At 36.5% G+C, this 26,909-nt stretch overlaps 1 long non-coding RNA gene across 1 annotated transcript; it reads right to left on the bottom strand.

Annotated features, from left to right (window-relative positions):
• Positions 1 to 167: 167 nt before the first annotated feature.
• LOC124894413 lies at positions 168 to 2,618 on the bottom strand. The gene is made up of 2 exons (XR_007051167.1): positions 1,791 to 2,618; positions 168 to 1,668 (listed from the first exon to the last, which is right to left on the bottom strand). It is a non-coding gene; the product is annotated as an uncharacterized LOC124894413 (long non-coding RNA).
• Between the last annotated feature and the right edge of the window lie 24,291 nt (positions 2,619 to 26,909).

The following is a 26,909-nucleotide window of genomic DNA, read 5'->3' as shown; positions in this document are numbered from 1 at the left end:
TATGAAAAAGGGATTTTGAGAAAAAAGATGCCTTAATTCAGAGAAGTTTGAGATTTGTCAATGAAGGTAATTTTTCTTTTTTATTCCAATTTGAACTTATACCATTATTTTGGGAAAACAAACATCGGTTAATAGCTTTGAATCGAATAATAAAATCAATCATGTTAAATCTATAAAAGAATTTATTTGCAAAACATTGCCAATTCAAAAGGAAAATTCAAACTAAGTTAAGAAAAATATTAGAGTTAATACAAATAAACAAATATGTATTACTAGTAATTAAAGAGAGGAAAGATGAAACTTGGGCCTCTGCTTGACCTATCAAGACTAGTCATGAACTTAAATTTCATGGGTCTTGGCTCATTTCACGCTATCCAGTCCATTTGGTCGGGAGACTCAAACTAAAAGAAAAACGAGCCTTGTTGACCCATTGGAGAAATGCGAGGTGAAGAAAGTCCATTTGAATGCGGAAAAGTTTCACATGCAAAGAAAAAGATATAAAGATTAGAACCTAATTAATACATAAAGAGCAAAATAAGTAACTTTCATTCCATAAAAATAATCAATGATTGATCAAAAAGCTAAATCCAACTTCTTTCAATCAAAAACATATCCAAGAAGAATTGCCATATAATAATTTAAAACTTACTTATTTCATCATCTCTTGAAAAGTTACAATATGTACAAATCAAATCGGTCCCTCAAGGACCTTTAATCTATTATAAGAATAATACAATGTAACCATTTATAACTCGAACCAACGAATACAGTTAAAATCAGAAATCATTAAGCAAATTTCGTAGTTAATACCACACAAAGTCCATCGAAGAAGAATAACTAAAAAGAGAGGACGAACAAATAACTTAAAGGCCTTATTGAACTCACACTCATAGCGTAGTGATTTTCAGATTTTCAAAAAAGCTTAAAGATGAGAATTCTAGGCTCTTTCATGGATTCACTTACACTTGGTCATAGTGTTTCATGATTCAGTGGAGGCTTCTAAGGGAAAAAGAAAAGGGGAAAGACTGAGAGATAGGGATGAATTCAATCGCCTAAAAATTAAAGATTTATTTGTTGACAAAGGAAAATGATTGAAACAAAATAAAGAGTCATAAGCAAAGATCATACAAGGAGATGGCCTTCAATATGTGAAAAAGAATAAAAAAAAGGGGTCACTGCTCTTTAACAGATAGCCTTAAAAACAAATTTTCGACCTATTGAATCGACGCATTAGCAATACAAGCTCAAAGAGAGACAAACTCTAACCATTCAAATCGAACAACTTTAAGTTGTCTTAACTCGTAAATCAAAACAATAGTGAGCAATTGCCCAAGTGGTAGGACGAGTTTTGCGATACCATTTGCTAAAAATGACAAGAACGAACAAAGTTATATAAACAAACGCGTTCAACAGAAAGGTAATTCTTACATATTTCTAATAAGAGGAAAAAAGAAATAGTAGTAAAGCTTAGACAAACATGATTGAAACTCATGTTAATGCTCAAACTAACCTAACTAACGCAAAGACATGAACGAATCACAAATAGCAAAGGAAGAAACTTTAGAATTAAACCCCTTGAAATAGTACACAGGCTGAAATAATTTAAACGAAAAGAGCCAACAGTATTAAGTCCATTCCCATGCTCATGTGTGAAATTTGGCGCTACTACTGCGGATGAATGAAAAATCACAATCAGAACATAGATAGTACTAAAAAGAAAGCTACAACAAGAAGCATCATGATGCAAGAAGATAAATTGAGATAGAACACAAGAGGAATAGGGGTATCACCTATTTCAGAGCAACAATATCAGGCCTTCCAGCTTCTTCTAATTTTTTTCGTACCACCACCAAAAACAAGCTCAATCCTTAGCCTATAAATTTGAGATCAAGTGAGTCTTATCACATTTCTTGACACTAGAATCTTCAGTCTTAGCGAAATCCCTTTCTCAGTTGGAGTTCTCTACTGTTGACTGTCTTTAACCTTCTCGTCAAACGATGGAGTAAAAGGGTTTATATAGGAATGATTTTAGGTCTTTGAGAATGAAATTTAAATGTGGGATTTAGGAGTTCTGGAATCTTGTTGGATGAGCTTTTGCTGTATCGAATCATCCGAATTCGTATGATTAGGGTAAAAATCAATATTGGGGATAATTGGGGTTTTTGAATTTTATAATTCAAAATCAGTTTTGAGGATAATGTTCCACGTTGGATTTCGCACAATCTCTAAACGAATTTGCAAAATTGTGACAATTTTTAGAAAAGGAAATATCATGGATACTGCAATGTCGCAGATGTTAGAACGATCGAAGTGCAGAAATTGTGCTTATCATATGTAGATGTATAAAGAGAGGGAACTCTGGGCGGCAAAGGACCTTTGGGAATTTTGTGTTTATATAGGTCGATGTTGTTGAGCTGATGAATGTTTATGTTGTCGCGTGTTGTTGGTGTTATGTTGAAGTGAAGAAGAAGATGGGGTTAAATGGGTGGTGGGCTGGTGTAAAGATCCTCTAGATCATTTCCCCGATTTACATGCATTTCCAACATTTCAGTTCTTTCCAGCTGCTACAGCTCATTTAAGACTTGTAGAAATTTTTGGTTCAGTTATTGGATAGTTCGTTTGAGTTTTAGACTCATTTTTTTGTTTGGAGCTTTCGTTGTAAAGAAATTGGTCTAGTACCAAGTCTCCTAGTAAATGACCTCAAATGATAATTTTAGCACCACTTTCATCTTTGGAACATTGATTTTTAGGTTAGGGGATCCTTAATTCATGTCTCGAGACTTTCAGACTCTTAGGTAGATTATATGAAAAATCGAATTACAGGTGTGGATTTCATATTTAGTTGAAACGGTATCAAATGAAACTTTCGCTGATTTCTGTAACATCTCGTATTTTGCTTGTTCTTATTCTAATTATATGGAACTTGGTATAGTCTTGTGGTATAGGTAACAGGTGAAATTTGTTATGCGACTATTAATGGTGTAGATGGAATTATAGATCCTGCCCGTAAGTTTTAATGTGATGCGACCAAGTTAACGTCGACACAACTATTTAAACTTGGTATCGTAAGCTAGTATTTGAATCTAAAGTTTGAAGTGACCAAGTGTATACAAGTTTTAAATTAGATTTAATGGATTAAGAACTGAAAATGGAGTAATTTGTTGAGCAGCTTGCTTGACTTAATTAAGCTAGTAGGTGAGTCACCTACTTGGGTTATATGAGCCAAGTTAATGGACCAAGTCTATGGATCAGATTTGGGCCTTTATTAGTATACTTATTTGGGCCCAAATTAAATAAAAAAAAAGTAAAATGGAGAAAAGGCCCAATGCTCAAATCTGCCAAGGCCCAATTTAATTGAGCCCAACTAAGAATTAAGTAAGTAGGTGCATCACCTATTTGGACCAATTTGAACAAATTTGAGGTCCAAAATGCAACTAAGTGGATGGTAAAAAATAAGGCCTTTATAGAACAAGTTGCTGGTCATTTTCCCTCATTCTTAAGTCACAAATAAAGGTTATACTTCACAAAATTCTCTCTACTTTCTTTAAAGCAACTAAGAGCAGTCCAATATTTCCTTTTAGGGTTCTTGGAGAAACCCCAACCTTTGCAAGCCAAGGTAAGTGAAAACACTTATGGTTTAGCTTAATTATCTCACAAAAGATTAAGAAAACATGCTATAAGTGCTTAATTATTAATTCATGGCACAATATAGAACAAGCTACTTGCTCACTTTTTTCTTTATTATTAAGAGATCTCTTTTCTTCTTTGGTTTAAAGTGTGAAGGAAAGTGAAAGTTGAAGTTCTTGAGGAGTTCAAATTAAAAGAATAAGTTGCAGAATTGAGGTAAGGTGACTGCTCCATTTTATTCTCCTTATATATGAAATTGAGAGAGAATTATGGATATGTTGTTATTGAGGACTCAAGAGATGATGAGTTCAATAATTAATTGCCACAATAAAAGAAATTTGGGGCTGTTTTGTATGTATATGTTATGGGCTGCCAAGTTGATATTGGAGAAAGGTGTGACTAGTTCGAATTAAAATATAGAAAAAGGTGTAGCGGTACTCCACCGAACTAATTATTGCATATGTTTACTACCCAATTTATTTTGTGTATTGTTTGGAGGGTGTAATGAAGCTGGGGTGGTTTCGGTGAATCTTATAAGAACATATATGATATGTGGGTGTAATTGAAGGAGAAAAGGGTTAAAATAACACCCTTGATTGACAGATTAAGGGCTTACTGCCCGGTTACTGTTTTGATGAAGTTAAGTATCCCAAATGTGTTGGCTAGTTGCTAATACTAGTTTACCATATATTCTATTGTAGATAAGTAATCTAAAAGGCGGGAAGTCAAGTTGGGTTAGTCTTGGAGTTATATAACCTGGTATGTAGGGTATACTCTATTTTGCACTCTTTGGCATGAAATCGGACATTTGTTCCATCAAGTAAGCTTCTAAGGTTATCCTATAACAAGTGATACATAATAGCAACGTATTACATCCCATGTAGCCAATGACTTGTTCCCACTCTCTAACGTGTTAAAACACCTCAATGCATGCTTATTATTAAACCCGCACGTCTATTTTCACTGAAAAATTTTAGGAGTTCTCCGTTTACTCAAATAAGACCCATGTGTTATTTTCAGCTCCTAAATACTTCATTTGTGTGCCAAAGCTCCCTACCTCATTGTTATTGCATTAAGTGACCATTTACATGTCTCTTATTGGTAGATTATTGTTTCAAGGTACCATAATGTTATGACCACCAAAGTAACAATCTCAAAGGTTAAATAAACTAAGTAACGAGATCTGTAAAATTAGTGGTAGCTCAGGGGCATAAGCCTAGCATGGGCTGATCTAGATACTATATATGTGTGTGGAAGCTTAGAGGCAAAATCCTAGCATGGGCCGATCCCGATTATCTATTTACCACTGATCAGCTGGTCATTTACATTATATGGCTTACGGAGATTTTGAAGAAAAAAAGGTAAAAGTGAAGGAAGGAATGTAATGTACGTAGTTCCACAAGTATTTATAAAGGTGGTCTAATAGTACTACTTATACACTTGTATTTGATTTTTATTGAGCTCTTGTATCACGTGTTGTTACCTTCAACCTTACATATTCAGTACATATTTTTGTACTGACGTCCCTCACGGGGGACTTGTATTTCATGCTGCAAGCACAGATGCTTCAGCTAATACACCTCGCTAGTAGGAGCACAGGCTATTAGTGACCATTGGTGAACTCCAGGTTGATTCGGGACTTTCCGAGTCTATTCCACATATTTTGGTATTGTGCAATAGTCAAGAGTAAGGCAGGGGTTTATCCCGACCCTAGCTAAGTCTATGTATCTTTTAGAGGCTTTATAGACTAATGTAAAGTTAAACATGGTAGTGTCTTGTCTTTTATATGTATGGCCCCAACGACCATGTCTTGTATATGTAATTTTGCGCTTGCATACGTAGTTATTCTCATCGATGCATTATATCATATTTGTTAGAACGTTTAGTTGTCATAGTTACACGCATGAGAAGTACAAGGTTATGGATTGGTTCTCTCGGGCCTTCACGGCTCCGGGTGCTTGTTCGCCCCAATAGGATTTGAGGCATGACAAAAGTGGTATCAGAGCAGGTCATCCTAGGGAATCTACAAAGTTGTGTCTACGTAGAGTCTTGCTTATGGGTGTGTGGTGCACCACACCTATATACAAGAGGCTATGGGACATTTAGGGGTTGTCTCCTTTCCTTCACATCTTAGATCGTGCAATAGAGCCTAAGTCGTAGGTGGAGTCCTATTTAACCATTAAATTTGTTTTTTCTCATTATAGTAAAGATGCCGGTTATAAGAAGGAGTAAGAATACGGGTAAGCGAGTAGACGTGGCTGCCAGAGAAGGGACCAGCAAGTCACTACCTAGATAAGCTAATCAAAGTGAGGCTCAAGTTGAGTTTGGATCACAAACCTCTTCTACTCCTCTATTAGCTCTAGAAGAGCTAAGAAGGGGAAGAGCAATATCCTTAGAACCACCTATTAATGCTACTGACCAAGATCTAAGGAATGCGGTGCAATTGTTGGCTTGTATAATTTCTAGACAAGCTCAAGGACAAGCCATTCCAACCACAGTTGCTAGTTGTACAGATAGGGCAGCTAGCCTACGGATGCATGATTTTCTTAAATTGGATCCTCCCATATTCACTAGATCAGATTTTAATGAAGACCCACAGGACTTTATTGATCAAATCCAAAGGGCTTTAGACGTCATGCATGTATCGGGTAAGGAGATAGTTGAGCTAGAAGCATATATATTCAAAGGAGAGGCTATATTTTGGTATGAAGACTGGAAACGATCTAGGGGTATTGATGCACCTTCAGCTACTTGAAAAGAGTTCAAAGAGTCATTTCTTGATCATTACCTCCCATTTGAGATTCGAGAAGCCCATGCGGATCAGTTCTTGAATCTTTGCCAAGGGAATATGAGCGTGAGGGAGTACAACCTTCGATTTAACTCTTTGGCTAGGTATGCTCTTAATGTAGTAACTACTATGGATGATAGGGTACATCAATATGTGGATAGATTAGATTCATATCTGGTTAGAGATTGTACTATTGCTGCTTTGAACAAAGACATGGACATAGCAAGGATACAAGTTTTTGCATAAAAAATAGAGGATCAGAGACAAAGAAGAAGAGTACAAGAATTAGAAAGAGGGTATTCCAAGAGGGCCAGATCTACAGGGCAGTTCGTGGCATCCTAAGGTGAGTTTAAGCCTTGGTTTTCTAATAAACCACCTAGGCGATTATCTTCTTATCCTACAGCTAATGCTATACCATAGTTTCAAGGGTCTAAAGGCAATTATTTTGGGCAGAGAAGTGGGAGTCAGAGTTCACGAGTAGCGGGGTATCAAGAGCAAGGGAGTATGAGCCAATTAAGAACTCCTCAGCAACCATGTAAAAATGTGGAAAGCTTTATTTGGGTGCATGCGGTTTGGGAAAAATATTTGCTTTCGGTGTGGTACGCCGGGGCATATGATGAGAGAATACTCCCAAAGAGGCATGAGTGGTATAACATGACCTACTGGATTAGACACTGTATCATCATCATTGGTGCCATTTTTAGTAGGGGTGTACAGCCTATAGGTCATGGTAGAGTTGCTAAAGAAGCAGCTAGCTCTAGTGGAGTTCAGAATCGTACATATGCTTTAGCGGATCAACAAAATTTAGAGGCTTCTCTAGATGTAGTTATAGGTACATTATCCATATTTTCACATAATGTATATGCATTAATTGATCCGGGTTCTACATTATCATATGTCACTCCATTGGTTGCTGGAAAGTTCAAAAGAACACCAGAATTTCTAGTTAAGCCATTTGAAGTGTCTACGCTAGTTGGTGAATCTATTATAGCCAAGAGAGTATCAAAATTGTATAATAACTATTTGTGGTTGTGATACAATGGCTGACCTGGTTGAGTTAGAAATGGTAGATTTTGATGCTATAATGGGTGTGGATTGGTTGGCTTCTTATTATGCTACTACTGATTGCCGAACTAAAAGGGTGTATTTTCATTTTCCAAGAGAGGCAACCCTTGAATGGAGGGGTAACATTAGTGCGCCAAGAGGTAAATTTATTTCTTATTTTAAGGCGAAAAGGATGATTTCCAATGGTTACATCTATTATCTAGCTAGAGTGAAGGATACAGATGCGGAGCTACTAACTCTTTAAACTATTCCAGTGGTAAATGAATTTTCTGAGGTATTTTCTGAAGATCTTCCAGGTTTGCCACCAGAATGAGAAGTGGAGTTTGGTATTGATATGATTCCAGGTACTCAACCAATCTCAATTTCTCTGTATAGAATGGCCCCGACAGAATTATGAGAGTTGAAAGATCAATTGAAAGACTTTCTAGAAAAAGGATTCATAAGGCCTATTATGTCCCCTTGGGGCACACCAGTGTTATTTGTGCGTAATAAAGATGGCTCATTTAGAATGTGTATTGACTATCGACAACTGAATAAGGTGACTATTAAGAACAAATATCCCCTTTTGAGAATTGGTGACTTATTTGATTAGTTGCAAGGTGCCAAGTGTTTTTCAAAGATTGATTTGAGGTCTGGTTACCACCAAATGAGGGTCAAAGAGAAGAACATACCTAAGACAGCTTTTCAAACACGGTACGGTTATTACAAGTTTTTAGTCATGTCCTTTGGGCTAACTAATGTGCACCTGCAACTTTTATAGATTTGATGAATAGGGTGTTCAAGCCATTCTTGGATGTATTTGTGATAGTTTTGATAGATGATATTCTGGTTTATTTAAATGAGGAACATGCCAGTCACTTACGACATGTGTTACAGATTCTTCGTGATCATAAGCTATATGCAAAGTTCTCTAAATATGATTTTTGGTTAAAATCTATGGCATTCTTGGGTCATATTGTATCTGATGAAGGAATAAAGGTTGATACTCAAAAGATAGAAGTTGTGAAGAGCTGGCCAAGACCTATAATGCCTATGGAGGTTCGTAGTTTCCTTGGGTTGGTAGGTTATTATAAGAGGTTTGTTGAAGGTTTTCTTCAATTTTTGTACCTTTAACAAAGATAACACACAAAGCGTCCAAGTTTCAATTGAATGATGCATGTGAAAGTAGTTTCCAAGATCTAAAGAATAAGTTGACTTCTACACCTGCATTGGTACTGCCAGAAAGCACAGAAGGGTATACAATGTATTGTGATGCTTCAAGAATTGATTTAGGATGTGTGTGGATGCAGCATTGTAAAGTGATAACATATGCCTCAAGACAATTGCGGCCACGTGAGAAAAATTATCCAATGCATGATCTGGAGCTAGTAGCGGTTGTATTTGCCTTAAAGATATGGCGTCACTACTTGTATGGGATTCATGTTGACATATATAATGACCACAAGAGTTTGCAATATATCTTTAGCCAAAAAGATCTAAACTCGAGGTAGTGAAGGTGGCTTGAACTATTAAAAGATTATGACGTTGATATTTTGTATCATCCGAGGAAAGCAAATATGGCAGTAGATGCGTTAAGTCGTAAGACTATGACACCGTCTATAGAAAGAAAAATGATGACTAAAAATCTGTACCAACTGATAACTAAAGATCTGTACCAACTAGCCAATTTGGGGGTTCAACTTCTTGAAACTTCAGATGAAGGGCTTATTATGCATAATGCAGAAGAATCTTCATTAGTAAGTTTTAATGTGATACGACCAAGTTAACGTCGACACAACTATTTAAACTTGGGATCATAAGCTAGTCTTTGAATCTAAAGTTTAAAGTGACCAAGTGTATACAAATTTTAAATTAGATTAAATGGATTAAGAACTGAAAATGGAGTAATTTATTGAGGTGCTTGCTTGACTTAATTAAGCTAGCAGGTGAGTCACTTACTTTGGTTATATGAGCCAAGTTAATAGACCAAGTCCATGGATAAAATTTGGGCCTTTAGTAGTATACTTATTTGGGCCCAAATTAAATAAAAGAAACGGCCCAATGCTCAAATATGCCAAGGCTCAATTTAATTGAGCCCAACTAAGAATTAAGTAAGTAGGTGCATCACCTACTTGGAAAAATTTGACCAAATTTGAGGTCCAAAATGCAGCTAAGTGGGTGGACAAAATAGAGCCTTTATAGAACAAGTTTCTGGTCATTTTCCCTTATTCTTAAGTCACAAATAAAGGTTATACTTCTCAAAATTCTCTCTACTTTCTTTAAAACAACTAAGAGCAGCCCTATATTTCCTTTTAGGGTTCTTAGAGAAACTCCAAACTTTGCAAGCCAAGGTAAGCGAAAAGACTTATGGTTTAGCTTAATTATCTCACAGAAGATTAGGAAAACATGCTATAAGTGCTTAATTATTAATTCATGGCAGAGTACAGAACAAGCTACTTGCTCACTTTTTTCTTTATTATTAAGAGATCTCTTTTCTTCTTTGATTTAAAGTGTGAAGGAAAGTGAAAGTTGAAGTTCTTGAGGAGTTCAAATTAAAAGAATAATTTGTAGAATTGAGGTAAGGTGACTGATCCATTTTTTTCTTCTTATATATGAAATTAAGAGAGAATTATGGATGTGTTGTTATTGAGAACTCAAGAGATGATGAGTTCAATAATTAATTGCTACAATAAAAAGGATTTGGGGCTATTTTTTGGACTGTTTTGTATGTATATGTTCTGGGCTGCCAAGTTGATATTGGAGAAAGGTGTGACTAGTTTGAATTGAAATATAGGAAAAAGGTATGGCGATACTCCACCGAACTAATTATGCATATGTTTACTGCCCGATCTATTTTGTGTATTATTTAGAGGATGTAATGAAGTTGAGGTAGTTTTGGTGAATCTTATAAAAATATGTATGGTATATGGGTGTAATTAGAGGAGAAAAGGGTAAAAATAATACCCTTGATTAATAGATTAAGGGCTTAATGCCCGTTAACTATTTTGGTGAAGTTAAGTAGCCCAAATGTGTTGGTTGGTTGCTAATACTAGTTTAACATATATTCTATTGTAGATAAGTAATCTAAAAGTCGAGAAGTCAAGTTGGGTTAGTTTTGGAGTTATATAACCAGGTATGTAAGGCATACTCTATTTTGCACTCTTTGGCATAAAATCAGATATTTGTTCCATCAAGTAAGCTTCCCAGGTTATCCTATAACAAGTGATACATAATAGCAACGTATTATATCCCATGTAGCCAATGGCGTTGTTCCCACTCTATGACATGTCAAAACACCTCAATTCATGCTTATTATTAAACTTGCATGTCTATTTTCACTAGAAAATTTTAGGAGTTCTCCGTTTACTCAAATAAGACCCATGTGTTATTTTCATCTCCTAAACACTTCATTTGTGTGCCAACATCTCCCTACCTCATTATTGTTGCATTAAGTTCCAATTTATATGTCTCTTATTGGTAGATTATTATTTCAAGGTACCATAATGTTATGACCACCAAAGTAACAATCTCAAAGGTTAAATAAACTAAGTAACACAATCTGTAAAACGAGTGGCAGCTCAGGGGCATAAGCTTAGCATGGGATGATCTCGATACCTATATATGTGGGTGGCAGCTCAGGGGCAAAAGACTAGCATGAGCCGATCCCAATTTTCATATGTGGGTGGCAGCTCAGAGGTGTAAGCCTAGCATAGGCCGATTCCAATTATCTATTTACCAATGATCAGCTGGTCATTTATATTATATGGCTTACGAATATTTTGATGTAAGAAAGGTAAAAGTAAGGAATACAATGTAATGTACATAGTCCCATAAGTATTTATAAAGGTGGTCTACTAGTACTACTTATACACTTGCATCTGATTTTTGTTGAGCTTTTGTATTATGTGTTGTTACCTTCAACCTTACATATTCAGTACATATTTTTGTACTGACGTCCCTTACGGGGGACCTATATTTCATGCTGCAGGAATAGGTGCTTCAGCTAATACACCTTGCTAGTAGGAGCACAGGCTATTCAGTGACCATTGGTGAGCTCCAGGTTGATTCGGGGCTTTCCGAGTCAATTCCATATATTTTGGTATTGTGCAATAGTCAAGAGTAGGGCAGGGGTTTGTCCCGACCCTAGCTATGTCTATGTATCTTTTAGTGGCTTTATAGACTAATGTAATGTTAAACATGGTAGTGTCTTGTCTTTTATATGTGTGGCCCCAACGATCATGCCTTGTATATATAATTTTGCGCTTGCATACGTAGTTATTCTCATCGATGCATTATATCATATTTGTTATAACCTTTGGTTGTCATATTACATGCATGAGAAGTACAAGATTATGGATTGGTTCTCTTAGGCCTTCACGGCTATGGGTGCCTGTCCGCTCTAATAGGATTTAAGGCGTGACAATTTTATTTGTCTTAAATGTCGAATTTGATATAGTAGTATAGTTCTTTTGTGCGCATGGGGTTCTTAATGAATTTCGAGCATCTAGTCGGAGTCCATTTTGGACTTAGCAAATCCGGTTCATAACACCATCTGGTGCAACTTCTTAAATGGACCTTTCGTTTCTTAAGTGGTGGTCGCATAATCGAATAGGGGATCTCTTTAGTAATTGCCCTTGTACCCGCCTTGCTGCTTAAGCAATGGCATTGCCACTTAAGCGGGGGTCACTTAAGTGGTACTCACTGCATAAGCGAAGGTTAGATATTTATGGTGGATCACTTAAGCGATCACTTGATTGCTTAAGTGATATTTGCTTAAGTGATCATTGAGTCGCTTAAGTGACACTTTGGAATTATTAAATCCCCTTCTTCACCCAAAATACCCATTCATTTTCTCTATCATTTTCCATTATTTGAGAGCTTGAAGAGAAGGAAAGAGTAAATCATTCATTGAAGCTAAGGTAAGATAGACTAACACTCTTTGAATATTTCCCATTAGCTATCTCGTCAATTTTCATCCCATTTTATTTCAAATTCTTAGAAGTTAGGCCTTTACACCCTTAGACCTTAGGGGCTGATTTGGGCCACAATTTATGCACTATTTGTGCTCAACTTTTTATCACACATTCCTTGTCCTTCGAGGAGCCTTGTGATGGATTCAATTTTGGATTCCATTTTCAGGCCTCGCGGGGGTATTCTTGATTGAAATTCTGACCCGACCCTTTATTTTTTTTACTCCTAATAACATTGATTACTATTTTTATAGTGTAGCAGCATTTTTGGATCATAGATCAAAGACAGATGTTTTGTTGGATAACTGAAGGATTGACGATTCAGCATCAAGACAGACTTCGATCTATTCTTCTTCATGAGATAGTGTATGGTGTATATTTCATGTTACATAAGGATATTAGAATATGAATATGGGTAGAACACCATGACTTAGCCTAATTTAAGAGTTCGGGGATAGAAGGGTGAATCGACCCTTAATATGAAACACTCGTTACAACTATAGGATCCCATCACCCTACATTACTAGCATATTTATCATAGTGATGCTATGGACCCCTTTAGTAAAAGGTTTATCACTTGACTTAGAGGATTAGATCATAGTTTTCCAATTTATAGTATTGATATTATGATGGTTATATACTATTTGGCCCAAGGTCGTGGTTACAATACTAGTTGGAATCTATGAAAGTATTTTATACTTATAAAGGACGTGGCTTTAGTCTATAGATGTTGTCCATTTATGATTGTATTATTTTGATATTGATGATGGCATACTCACTTAGTGGTATGATTCCGATAAAATCATGATTTTACTATTATTTTCTAAAAAAGGAATTTATCCTCAATTTTCACTTTTAAATGGACTCTTTTATAAAGGGAATCGTACCACCTTAATGGATGATTTATGACATTTTAGCACTAAAATTGATGTTTTGGAAATTAGAGCGAGATTGATTCTGGTCCATAGTTTACCTACTCTTTTATTACTATAATTTACTTTGATTGTGAGAGATTCTGACCCTTTTTGCTCTATTATGATGATTTAGTTACAAATTTGGTCCTAGTTAATGGATTTACAGACTTACACTCTTTTATCTATGGTTTAAGTATGTGTATTTATTATATATACATCTCTCTGAATTGGACTAGGTCAGTGTATACATATATTCCCAAATCCCTTAGGTCCTTTTTCATTCATGAGCCTCATATCGGAGAAGAGAGGTCGTCGTAGGTCCTTCCTTTTCAAGCCATTGAGTTGGATGAGGTGTATATACTGAGTACATTATGGAACTTGAATCGGTTATGGTATTATGGATTTACTTTGCATTCATTCATGCATGCGCATTGCCTATCACCAGTATGTTCTTTGGTACTTATATATCTATCAGCCTTATGGGGGGTGGGTTCATAGGTATAGGCTATGATTGTTGTTTTCTATTTGTTGAGTGTTGATTGAACCTTTCGGATTTATAGGGTTTCAATTAGGTATTGTTTTTCCAGATTAGCTAGTTAATTTATTATTGTTATTATAGTTATTTCATGGCAGACTGATTATGGAGTGAAACTGAGGTTGAAAGTATGATTCTAATACTCTCTTTTAAGATAAATTATATTACAGATAATTATCTTATAGTTAGGACCTTGATATCCAATGCCAATTTTCTACTTGATTAGGATGCCTGAGATACTAGGTTGTTTACCATAGTCATTACCTAGAGTAGTTATATATATACATATATATATATATATATACGTACATATATACATACATTTATATACACATACATGAAACACCCTGGGTTTTTGGTCGTTGGATAATTTCTTGAATTTTTGGTCTTTGGATAGGATATGACTAGAGGTAACGACTAGTGGTATGGGTTAGTCGTATACTGACCAGTGTTGGTTGGTGGGTTGGATTTGGTTTCTGGAATGGGTACGACTTGGGGGTACGAGTCGTATGGTGGGTATGGGTTGTTTGGTTACTTTACTTAGTGTTAGACTCGGTAACTTAAGTTGGATCTTAGTTCAAGTGGCTCACTATGAGCCGTAAGCCAGGGTACAAGTCATACCATGGACTCGTATGGTGGGCAATGTTCAACCCCCTTGGGATTCTATTTTGCCAGGGGTACGAATCATGGGTACTAGTCATGTACTTGAATATGATAGGGTTTGGGCTGAGTCAAACCTTGGATAGTGTTGGGTCTAATAGAGATAGCCTTGGGTATGAGTGGTAGGTATCAGTCGTAGAGGGTACAACTGTTATGGATAGTCATACCCACCTAATGGGATTTCTGGAAGTTTAAGTGAGGGCAATCTGAATATTTCCCCACTTAACCTAATAAGGCACCACGAGTTTTAACTCAGTTTGAAGTTTTTTTGCCCTATTATTCTATTTATTAACACTTAGAAAACACTCTCTAATCCTCTTTAAATTTCTTGGGCAAAGAAAGCTAGGGTTTTATCTTAAAGATTAATTTGGGGCTTTTGATGGTGATTTCACTCCACCAACTTTGTCAATTAAGGCATGTTCTCTTCCCTTATTATTAGTTTCAACTAAAGGCATGGTTTTATACAATGTTTTCATGATTGGATTTTAAATATAAATTGGGGGTTTTGGTTATAAATGTTTGGTTATGGTTTTCCCATGTTTTAATTATGCTTTTATATACTTTAATGGTGGTATTGGATAATTGGTTGCATGGGAATGGTTATTTGGTAATGGATTTTTGTTTTGGTAATATTATGCCGCCAATGTGTTTGATAAAATGCATATTAGAATGTTTTCACTACATTGTTGAGCTTTTTATGGAACTTATGCATGGTTTAAACTTAGTAATGGAACCCTAATAGTTTAAATGGTTTGGCTTAATAAACATACTTGTGGAGTAAAAGGGAATTCCCCAAGTTAATATGGCAATGAATACTTGAGGGGTACATGGGAATTCCCCAGGCTAATTGGATAATATGATCTATGGGTACATGGGAATCCCTTGATCTCTAAAAGGTTCGGCAAAGGAAAATACTTGCTAGTTATAGTCCGTAGGGTGATACCACTATCTAATAGTCTTGGTTAATAACAATGGTAAAATGGCTTGGTTGGAAATGGTTTTAATTAGTTAATAAAATTAGGGTGTGAAAGCTAACCGTAAAGGTGGGAGTTCAATGGAGGAACACTGGAAACTTATGTTTGCTGACATGAGGGGTAGGTTATGGAGACCTTATATGGTACACAATAATTCTCTAAATACACTATACATATGTATCATGGAGAGTGAAGGGTATGTGGGAATCCCCGATTCTTATGGTATCTCTAGTCAGTGCGACTACATGTATTTGGGCCCGTTCAGGATGTTTTGGACCCACATAGATTGTGGGTGGTTTTAGGACTATTAAACATCACATACCCAGGTTAATGGTTTCAAATGAATGCTAAACTGGTTTCCCTTCTCGATATGGTTATATATATATATGTATGGTTTGCTTGCATATGGATGGTTTACTTGGTTTTATAAAATGGCATTATTTTATCCTTATCATGAGTTCATGCTAGCGTTCACCTGCTAATCCATCTTCGGGCACAGTATCCCCATGCGATGCAGTATCCGACCATTATACTCCTTCTGCTTAGCATTCAGACATTCGAGGTTAGCTTTTGGATTGAAGTGGTAGCTTCCATCTTTTTAGAAGGCTCCATTTCATGGATGTTATTATACACTTCAGTTTATTTATGGATATTGGTTTTGGCTATGGTTGGGGGCATGTCCCAACTGGATTTTTGGTATTCTTTGGTTAGATGTTTTTATGGAACTACTATGGGTTGGCATGGGCGAGATTGGTATTGGTGTCAACTTTAGTATTGGCATTGGTATTGAGGCTAATACTATTGGACTAAATTTCTCACTGTTTCATCCTTTTATGTTGTGTTATGGAACTTGGTTTGGTTACTATTTGGTTTGGTTTCGATGTATGGTTTGGTATGATTTGGATTGGGTTCGAGCGGTTGGACTCGGTTGGGTCGATCTCGGTTATGGACCTATCTTAGAGTTAGAACTAAATAAATTCACTATCTTGTTATATGCTCGAAATTCAGCCAACTCAGGGCAAGTGACTAGGTTGGGTAATAGGGGCGGCCCTCAGTCCAGGTCAGACTTGGGATGCCTATTACGATAAGGCCTCGGGTCGTGTCGTGTCATAGTTATATATATATATATAACTACTCTAAACAACCTAGTATCTCAGGCATCCTAATCAAGTAGGATATAGATGTAGATATGGATACGATATTACCGTATATCTCTCTCTTCCTTGCATGTTCATGTAATATATGTATTCTTGGCTTTGGATACTATTATATATCCTTTTTCTACTCTTTATTTGTGTATTGGACAGTGATATACGGTATAGTGCTTTAGTGCCTAAGTACGACCAGAATAGGATATTTCATCCTTATTGCCTCTCTTGTTTTATTGTGTTTTCTTACTAGATAGTTGCCTGTAGTTTATATTCCGTCTTTGCATGTTATCTATATTGGCATTATCTTTGGAGCTCAGTCGTCAATTGCCTTTTAAGTACCATATGTTTTGTACTCACACTACACTTTTCAGCCTACAGATCATAGTATGAGTTCTCGCTATAGTATGCATTGTGCAGAGCAGCTATGAATTAGATATTTGGGGTGAGCTCTTAGCGTTTGGGGATCTACTATTCTCCTTCTTATGGTTTAGACTGATTGTTGTATTGTATTGTATTTAAAGATGGATTGTATTTGTATATTTATTTAGTACTGAACCTTAACTCTTATTATATAAGAAACTCTCATACTAACTTCACCAAGTTTTGGGACTTCTATATACATGTAAGCCCTCATATCATATTTATTCTGCAAATTTCCTTTGATTTCCTTAGATAGTCCGTTACTAGTAGTTACAGACTATGAGTCGACTTACCTACTGTGGTAGGTACCGTCATGACCTAAAAAATTAGGCCGTGACTAATTGGTATCAGAGCCTAGTTTTATCAATGTGTTAGTACAAGAGCTAAGTGTCTGATAGATTCTTGCAGATTGATGTACAGACATATGTATCCTATCTTTGGGAGGCTATGTGGCATTCTTAGGAAATTTTATTCTTGACTCTTTGTCATGTGTCCATATTTTTATGAGCCTCTAGTACATTCTTTGACTCTATTGTGTTCTAGATGGATGATACAAGTTATCAATAGATGCGGACGAGGCTATCACACACTTTTCCAGAGTTTTAGTGCAATAATAGACTAGGGAGTTAGAGATTAATATCAAAGATCTTCAATGTTATTCGAAGGATTTGGGGCCATCCCAGGCTTTGATAGAGTTTGTGATGCTTCTGCCTTTTAAGATTCAGCATTGGGGTTTTTAATTTTTTTTACGAATACCTCTCAGCTTGAGTGAGGTCCAGTTCATCGAGCAGTTCTCAGTCCAGAGTTAGTTTTTTTGGTGTTTAGTAGGGTTCCTTGTCGATATCAAAGATGAGATTGAGTTTTTGGAGTAAGCCAGACATACCCATATGCTATATCCTTAGAGCATGAGATGGTGCATAGATTTATTAAAGGGTTAGTCTTTCCTCTCTACTTGGCCTCAGAGTATTTGATTTCAGCTGGGTATTCCTTCCCTCAGGTTGTTGATTGATGTGCCATGGTTATATGACACTTTCAATGCTTAAAAGGTTAAAAATATGCACTTACTTGGGTTATTTTATTTGATAAGATGTGTGTTTTGTGTGTGTTGTAGGTTAATTAGATGGTAAGTAGCATGGATCAAAACGGATGAAAAAGCTCTAGAAAAAATCTAAGTGTTGACTGAACCACAAGTCATTTAGTCACCTAATGATTCGTGGCCCAAGTTGTTGTGTTAGCTGTGAGTCAGGCTGATTTCAAGAGTAAAGTGGAAGACTGGCTATGACTCGTTATGAGTGACAGTGGGTCATAATGTAAATTTTTCTGAGTATAAGAGGAAAAGTCCTAAAAGTTGACAAGTTGAGGTTCCAGTGGAAACTGGTAAAGACCACGAGTCGTTACGACTGACAACGAGTCATGGTAAGGATTCATTCTAACAACAGATCCAAAACTACTGAAAGTGAAAATTTACTAGAGTGACAAAGACTTGCAGCCAATGACTCATTTTTAGAAATAATGAGTTGTGATCACTGAAGAGAGAAGAGAGCAATAAAAGTGACTAACGAGCCATTATTAGTCCAGATAACCCGTTACTAGAGGCGTGGCCATTGCCGACTTAGTTTTCCTATTTTTTTTGGTTAGGTTTCCCTTGTTATTTTGAGACCTATAAATACCCTTGGGGTCCTTATGTAATAATTTATGTACTTTGGCATATCTTTACCTACTTTATACTCTTGTTCTTGGTTTTTGGTTACGTAATTAACTCGAGACTTTGGATTTTATTCCTTCATTATTGTGCAATTAATTCTATGCTTTCTTTATCGAATCCCATGGAGTATTGCACAACCATGAACTACTAATTTCCTTATTTAGGGTTGTGGGAACCCTGGCGGATTAACATAGTAGGGGAAATATGAGATTTTTTTAGATCATTGTTGCCATGTATATTGATCTTCTTTGTATTATTTGCTTCCTTAGTTACTTTAAAAGCTACGGACTTACCTATATTCGCGATCATCCTTACAAGGGAAGTCAAGATTGGGAAAAAAGATTTCAACAGTGATTTGAGGCTATCAACCCTTGTCTAATAAATTAAGACCCACAAGGTGAAGTTAATTGAGATCAAAGGCAAGGGTTAGTAAGGAGGCACCCTGGACTCAAAAAGTGAAGGTGAAATTTACCTATGAATCCACAAGACAGTTGGTGATACCTATCTTATCTTATTCTGCATTTATAGTGATGAGGTAGTTGGATTGAGAATGAGAAACCTACATAGTTAGAAGCCAGGAATAACACAGTCCTAGTGTTCATTTCAGATTGTTTACAACCAAAGATATTCAAAGCTAGTTACTTTTTACTGATTACTACAAATCCCCCCATTTACTTTCCTGCACTACCCGACTATTTTAGCAAGTTTGAGAAATATTTTTGGCCTATTCCCTATGGGTTCGATCTAACCTAGTTGGGTTACGATATTTGACTTCAACCACATTATACTTTGTGGAGGTGTAGTTTTCGGTGACATCAAATTTTGGCACCGTTATAGGGGAATGCAGTTGCAAAATTGATGATTAATGATTTTGAAGTTTTGGAGTTTTATTTTTCTATTTTTCAGCATACACCAGTGTATTCCTAGCACGAGTAGTCAAGGAAATCCCTTACTCCCCATTAATCCTGAACCAAAAAGAATTCTATAGTCGGATCGTAGGATGACAGAACACGTACAAGAAGGTCAACTTGAAAGGGTTTGGAATAACTGATAATGATCAGCTCACTCCTATAATTGAGGAGTGAGGCGGTCGTTGTCAAGTAACCCAATTTGAATTAGGGTCGAATCTCAAGGAGAAAATTATAGACTTCAAATACTTTGGGTGCTCAAATTACTACAAGATTACCCTGAATGCTAACAAAAATGATATGCAAAATAAAATGGGTGGGGGTGGGGGGATTTGTTTGGGAACTTTTTGTACGATCTTTTAGTCTTCTTAACTTTATGCCTGCAAAGAGTGGATATTAGTGCATATAACCATACATTTTTCCTTATTTATTCATTCAAAATAAGGTAATGTGCACAACTAATGAGTGTGAATGAGTGGTAAACTCACCACTCATCAACACCCCCAACTTAAGACCTTGCTTGTCCTTAAGCAACGCTACCTTACTATGAGATAATTTCATATGTATGCCTCTTTCTATCACTCAATGATCATGAAGACTCAAACTTGATTGCGACCACCAAAAGTTTTTCACACATGGGCAAATAGGCTTTCAACGACTCCCCTCATTATAAAATGGAATAGTAAAGGATGCAATAGACTTTGGGGAGCAACTATGTAACAATTACTAACACTCAAAAAATGATTCACATGTTGACTAAAATCATTCTATACTTCCACTTGTCTCATTGTGCGGAAGATGACAAAATCATCCACCTCAACTAGTTTATGTGTGATTCCAAGTGAAGGGTTATCTTGGGGTCACTTACGACCTTAGGCATTGTGTAGCGTCTGGAGGGGTTATTTCGGGTCGCTACAACAAAAGTGGATTCATTTTTCAAACAAAGTTTCTAACATCCTTGGGAAACTTTTCAAGCTAGGAAAAGTACAGGGTATTATATATGGTTAGAAAGCCAACCAGGAAGGCAAATCTTGACTAATGAAATTTAGACTAAAATAGATAACTACAAACAAAATAGTTAATCCATTCAAATGTGAGCACCATCTGAGTGCCCGAATATTACAACCCAAATAAAAATCATGATAAGAATTATCTAGAAGAATAGGAAAATATGCAACAATATCAATAATACAAGCCCAAATGAAATGAATAAGGTAAGAACCCCAACTAAAAAGGTAGCAATGTCCCTACTGCATGAATAAACAAAACTAACAAAGAGATAAGAGTGCTTCCTGAAACTCCATCAAAGACCACTATCCTTTTCAGACTTTTCACCATCACCATTTTTCTTAAGATTAGACCATTACTACATGCAAGAACTTTTGCGAGAGTGTGAGGAAATTAAGGAGGTAGTTGATGAGTCAACTAGCTTATGTGTCCACAATCACGGCCAACTGACCTCAATCTTAGATAAGCTGGTAACCATGATTGCGCATAGGGACCACGGTCATGATAACTGAGGGCATGTCTGCTCCCCTATTTTTTTCCTATCCAGCTTTTTTGCTCACTTGGTGCTTATTAATCCTTTGATTGGTTTTCACCTCTAATTGTTCACTTTTTCCTTTCTAAGCTTATGCAAAACAGTCCATAGTATGACATATGTATGAGTTATTCATATGAAAAAACTAAAATCAATACTATATAAATATGATAAAAAGGATATGAGCCATCCTCATGGCATTTATGGGTTGTCTCCCACCAGCGCCTTATTTATCGTCATGGCATGATGTTGGAATGTATTAATTTTTCAAGAAGGGTCCATAGGACCCCACTTATCAAACTCCTCTTCATCAATTAACCTTCCAACAATGCTTTTACCTCTTTCTTGTCTTTGTCGATTAGTCTTTGGCACAACCTCTCTTTTGATTGGGCATTGTGCATTTTTCTTCCCAAATCCTTTGTCAAGTTCTCTTTCTTTGTTTTTTTACCCTCTGCATATATCGCCAACATTTTATCATCATTTTGGAGGCGATTATGACACTAGTAGAGTCTCCCTTAGGTTTAGCATCTAGATGTGCGAAGATTAGTCCCATTTGATTCTCCAATTATTTGATAGATGTCTAATGGGAGAACACCATTTTAGAGAGTTAAATAAAGGCCTCTTTTAATTTACGAACCATTTTGTCCGCTCCTTTAACTTTGTTCAAAATTCTTGCAAGGAGATCCTTCATTCTACCTCTGTCGGTGTTAATGGAGATTGACTCTTTGTTGGAATCCCAATCTTGGTGAGTAACAAAATGGCAATACTCATGTACCCGATCTCTCCAAAAGCGACCACCACTGTGATTTATCCAACCTTGATTCCCACCTTTCCTATAATAGGCCGGATGAGAACCCCCCGAGTGGTTAGCTAGGTACCAAATTTCTTCCTCCATTCTCCTAGCTTCTTCATCTTCGTAATGGGATCTTTGTGTCATGGGGTTTGCCTTTTTCATGGGTTCACCCATGACATACTTTTTTAGGAGCTCAAGTTGGGTCAAGATCTTTGCCATGGTTTTCTCTTGATCCTCATCCCACTTTCTTTGTTCTCTACTAACCATGGGCCTAGATGAAGGGCTATTTGAAATGTTGATGTCTCGAGTATGACATTCCCAATTGTGTTTAGTTACCTCTCTTAACAATTTTGTAGCCACATGGAAGTACAAGTTTAAGAGATAACCTTTAGCCGCATTATTTACCACCATTTGGTTCAAAGGATCTAGTGCTCGATAGAATATTTAGAGAAGCACCTTCCTCGGAATCTCGTGGTTTGGGAATTTGGCTAACTTCCTATGAAATCTCTCCCATACTTCATGAAGTGGCTCCCCGTTCATTTGTCTAAAGATCATGATTTCATTTCTCGGATGACACACCTTGGATGGAGAAGAGAATTGATATAAAAACTCCTTTGTGAGCTCATTCCATGAAGTGAGTGAAGCCGTAGGGAGTGTGCAGAACCATAACAATGCTTCACCCATTAGTGATAATGGAAATAGCCGAAGCCGAAAGGAATGTTGAGTAATATGAGAAATGTTGAAGAGAGTACAAACTTCCAAAAAATTCTTTAAGTGAACATATGGATCCTCATGGGGTTGGCCTCTGTTTAGACCCTTTACTTGAAACACATGAAGCATGACACTAGACAAATGAAATGTCCCATTCCCATGGTGAGGTGGGATACGATTTTCACTCGCATGACTCCTACTATTTAAGTATCTTTCTACATGAGTGGGTATATTAAATGACTCCACAGGATTGGTGCCTTCACTCATAGTTTTGTTTATGGTAAGATTACCTGCAAAAGATCCAAAAAAAACAAAGAAAATAAAGTACGACACTCTGGATAATCCAAAGTAAGAATAACACCACACAAGCAAAATCTATATTTCACTCCCTGGCAACAGTGCCATTTTTATAACGCTCAACTTAGTCCCATAATTGAGGGGTGAGGCGGTCATTGTCAAGTAACCCAATTTGAATTGGGGTCGAATCTTAAGGAGCAAATTATAGACTTCAAACACTATGGGTACTCAAACTACTATGAGATTACCTAGAATGCTAACAAAAATGACATCCAAAATAAAATGGGGGATTTTCTTGGAAACTTTTTGTATGATCTTTAGCAAATTATCAAGAGATAACACTTTCGTTTTAAGCAACAATGTTGGGGCAAATATTAGGATTATGTCTACCTCAAGGTAAGAACATGTGGGTTAATTATGGTTTAGCATGAAATTTAGTTGTTAACTAAAGGATAGGCTAGGTCTAAGGTCATTTTAGCCAATCTTTCAATAAAACCACAATGATTTCATCCGTTAGCTCTTTCGAGCACCTAACAAGTATGAAATTCGTAATCACCCAAAACCTCAATCAAGTATTACTATTTCTATGATGATGCTCTTGACATGATTTGTACTCCTAAGAATGGAAAAGGGGGCAAACCATAGACTTAATTGTCCACCATTTCCTTATCCCTATATAGACCTCTTTCAAGAATGTTATGGGTTACCTCATATTCACCTTCATCCCTTTTTTGAGGATGATAAAGGGTTCCTAGATTTTGGAGTTTTCACCTATCAAACCCATTTGGAGATTTGGGGCTTTTACCTATCAAATTTTGTCTCATAAGATCAAACAATGGTGAAATACTTACTCAACAACTAATTATCATACAAATACAACAATACCTACACATAAATTACACTCTAGTTTAACATAATCCAAGACTAAATTGCTTAGCTACTCATGAAGAAAGTAAAGAGAGATATACCATAAAGATTATCTAAAGTATTCATTCTTCACAAAATTCCTGAGAAATTTAGCCTCCAAAGTTAATTACATACTTGCCCAATTAGGGTTTCAAGTCTAGAATTCAAAGATATTTTGTAAGGTAAGCAATCTAGAAAGGGTTTTTGCCTATATATGGTTTGGAATTCATTTATGTAATTTTGTGAATCTGACCCTGGGAATAATCTCATTGAGCCTCGATCGCGCTGGTTTGATTGAGATCATGGTTATGCGATGCGGTTGTGCTCCATGACATCTCAGTTTTGACCCAAAAAATGGAATCGCATACCACCGCAATCAAATAGTTGGAGCAAAATTTTTTCCAAATATTGATAACTTTAAATCAATAGAAACCAGGCACCCTTACAAGCAATATAGTTCTGAATCATAAGAATGGCAGTCACTGTCTTTCTATCACTATTAGAAGTGGAAATACAATTATTGAACCCCGTATGCCTGCAGTTAATAAGACATAGAATGATAGTGTTGATATTGATAAAACACCTGATGCAGAGATAGAGAAATTAATAGATGGTGGTAAATGTATAGAGAAGGATAAAGGTAAGGAAAAGGTAGTGGAGCTTGTATTGAAGACCATTCCATGAATTACCTTTATTTTTCCCTTGATAATAAGGAAGAAAAGCATCAGAAGTTCTTGTCGATGCTGAAAAAACTATCCGTTAACATTCATTTTGTAGAAGCTTTGAAGCGGATTCCTGGATATGCAAAGTTTATAAGGACTCAATCACTAAGAAGCTAGCAGTGAGATTTGATCTTGTAGATAATATGCACCATTGTAGTGCTGTGTCTATTCGATCGTTAGTGCCAGTAAAAAAGAACCCTGGAGAATTTACTATTCCATGTACTATTGGGTCCTATAACTTCTCTCGCACATTATATAATTTGGGAGATATCATCAATTGGTGGTATACAAGTAGTTGGGGTTGGGGGTACCTAAACCTACATCCATGAGGCTGTTGATGGCTGACCGGACTGTCAAGAAACTAGTTGGTATTTTATGTGATGTATTGGTGAAGGTTGCATGCTTCATATTTTTAGCTGACTTTGTAATCTTAGACTACAAGGTGGAATTCAGAGTGCTTATTATTTTGGAAAGGTCTTTCCTAGCTACGGGAAGGACTTTGGTTGATATAGAGATAGGGTAGATGAAGTTCAGACTCAATGATGATCAATTTACTTTTAATGTTTGTCAATATATGCGACAACTGAAGGATATGAGAGTGGTGTCCGTGATTTAGACTATTAATGATGATGAAGTGATAGTTCCCATTGAAAAGAGACCCAGGGTTGAGGCACTAGCAGCAGTCATCATGAATTTTGATAGCGAAGACATTAATGAGTATGATAAGATGGTAGGTGCATTGTATAATAGAGGCTCTTACAATTATGGTTTGAAAAACCTTGATCTTGATCTTAAGAATAGAACCACTCCTCCAGCTTGACTATCCATTGAGGAGTCACCAGTCATGGAATTGAAGGTCCTCCCATCTCACTTGCGCTATGTATTTTTTGGGGGCCGACAATACCCTGCCGGTCATTTTTACGGATGATTTGGTAGAGTCACAAGTTGAGGCATTACTTTTAGTATTGTAGAGGTTTAAGAGGGTCATAGGTTGGACTATTGCAGACATTATGGGGATTCCACCGAGTATTTTCACTCAGAAGATACAACTTGAACATGAGTGTATACCTAGTATCGACCACCAACATAGGTTGAATCCTCCTATGCAGGAGGTTGTGAAGAAAGAAATCATCAAGTGGTTAAATGCTGGAGTGTTTTACCCTATTGCAGAAAGCAAGTAGGTCAGCTCAATTTAATATGTACAGAGAAGGGTGGGATCACTAACGAGAAGAATGAATTGGTGCCTATGAGACCGGTTACTGGATAGTGAGTATGCATGGATTATAAAAAGTTGAATACCACCCAAAAAGACCATTTCCCTATGCCATTTATGGGTCAGATGCTTGATAAACTAGCAGGTAGGGGTTGGTATTATTTTCTTGATGGTTACTCAGGTTACAATTAGATTTTTATTGCTCTTGAGGGCCTGGAAAAGATGACTTTTACTTGCCCATGCATTCAAAAGGATGCCATTCGAATTATGCAATGCTCGCACCATGTTTTAGAGATGTATGATGTCTATATTTTCTAACATGGTAGAAGACACTATAGAGGTATTCGTGGATGGCTTTTTGGTCGTTGCGGATTCCTTTGATGATTGTTTTACCTGTTTGGACAATGTACTCCAAACGAATCATTACCAAAGTTGTAGGGAGCTAGTGCCCAGGCCATCCTCTAGTAAGTAGTCTCTAGAGTTATAAAGACTCTCAAAATGAGTAATTGTCCATGATATTAACTCATCACACTGAATTGTTCTGACTGAAGACTCAGGTCAGGTTCCAATTACTATGGAGGGAGTGCATGATTCATTTTCGATGACAATGATCTGTTACATTGACTCATTGTTAGGCTCAACATCGCAGGCCCAACGGGTCAACCCGACCAAAAATAGATGATTTAAATAGGTAATTAATTCCAATTATTGATCTGCTTTCCTTTTGAAATGTTTGAGACTCTCTCCATTCCCAAAACTGACCAACTACACCTTAAATACATTCCAAATTTATCCCCTATTATCACAATCAAATCGCAAATTTTCCCAAAGTTGAATTCTCAAGAACTAGGGCGGCAATCCATAAATTTTCAAGGAATCCACAACAAGAATTCAAGTAACTAGTATGCTTTAACTTTTTATTTATTAGGTTGGTGCCTAGATATGGTAGAAATTGCACGGGTTCCTTGTTAATAGTCATGTTCACTAAGTCAAAACCCTCTTGTTATTGAGAATCATAATGGGTATAAACA

This window comes from Capsicum annuum, chromosome 2, assembly GCF_002878395.1.
Source record: "Capsicum annuum cultivar UCD-10X-F1 chromosome 2, UCD10Xv1.1, whole genome shotgun sequence".
In the NCBI taxonomy this organism is placed as follows: domain Eukaryota; kingdom Viridiplantae; phylum Streptophyta; class Magnoliopsida; order Solanales; family Solanaceae; genus Capsicum; species Capsicum annuum.
Note: the sequence above shows the minus strand (reverse complement) of the source record. Positions and strands in the feature narration are given on the sequence as shown.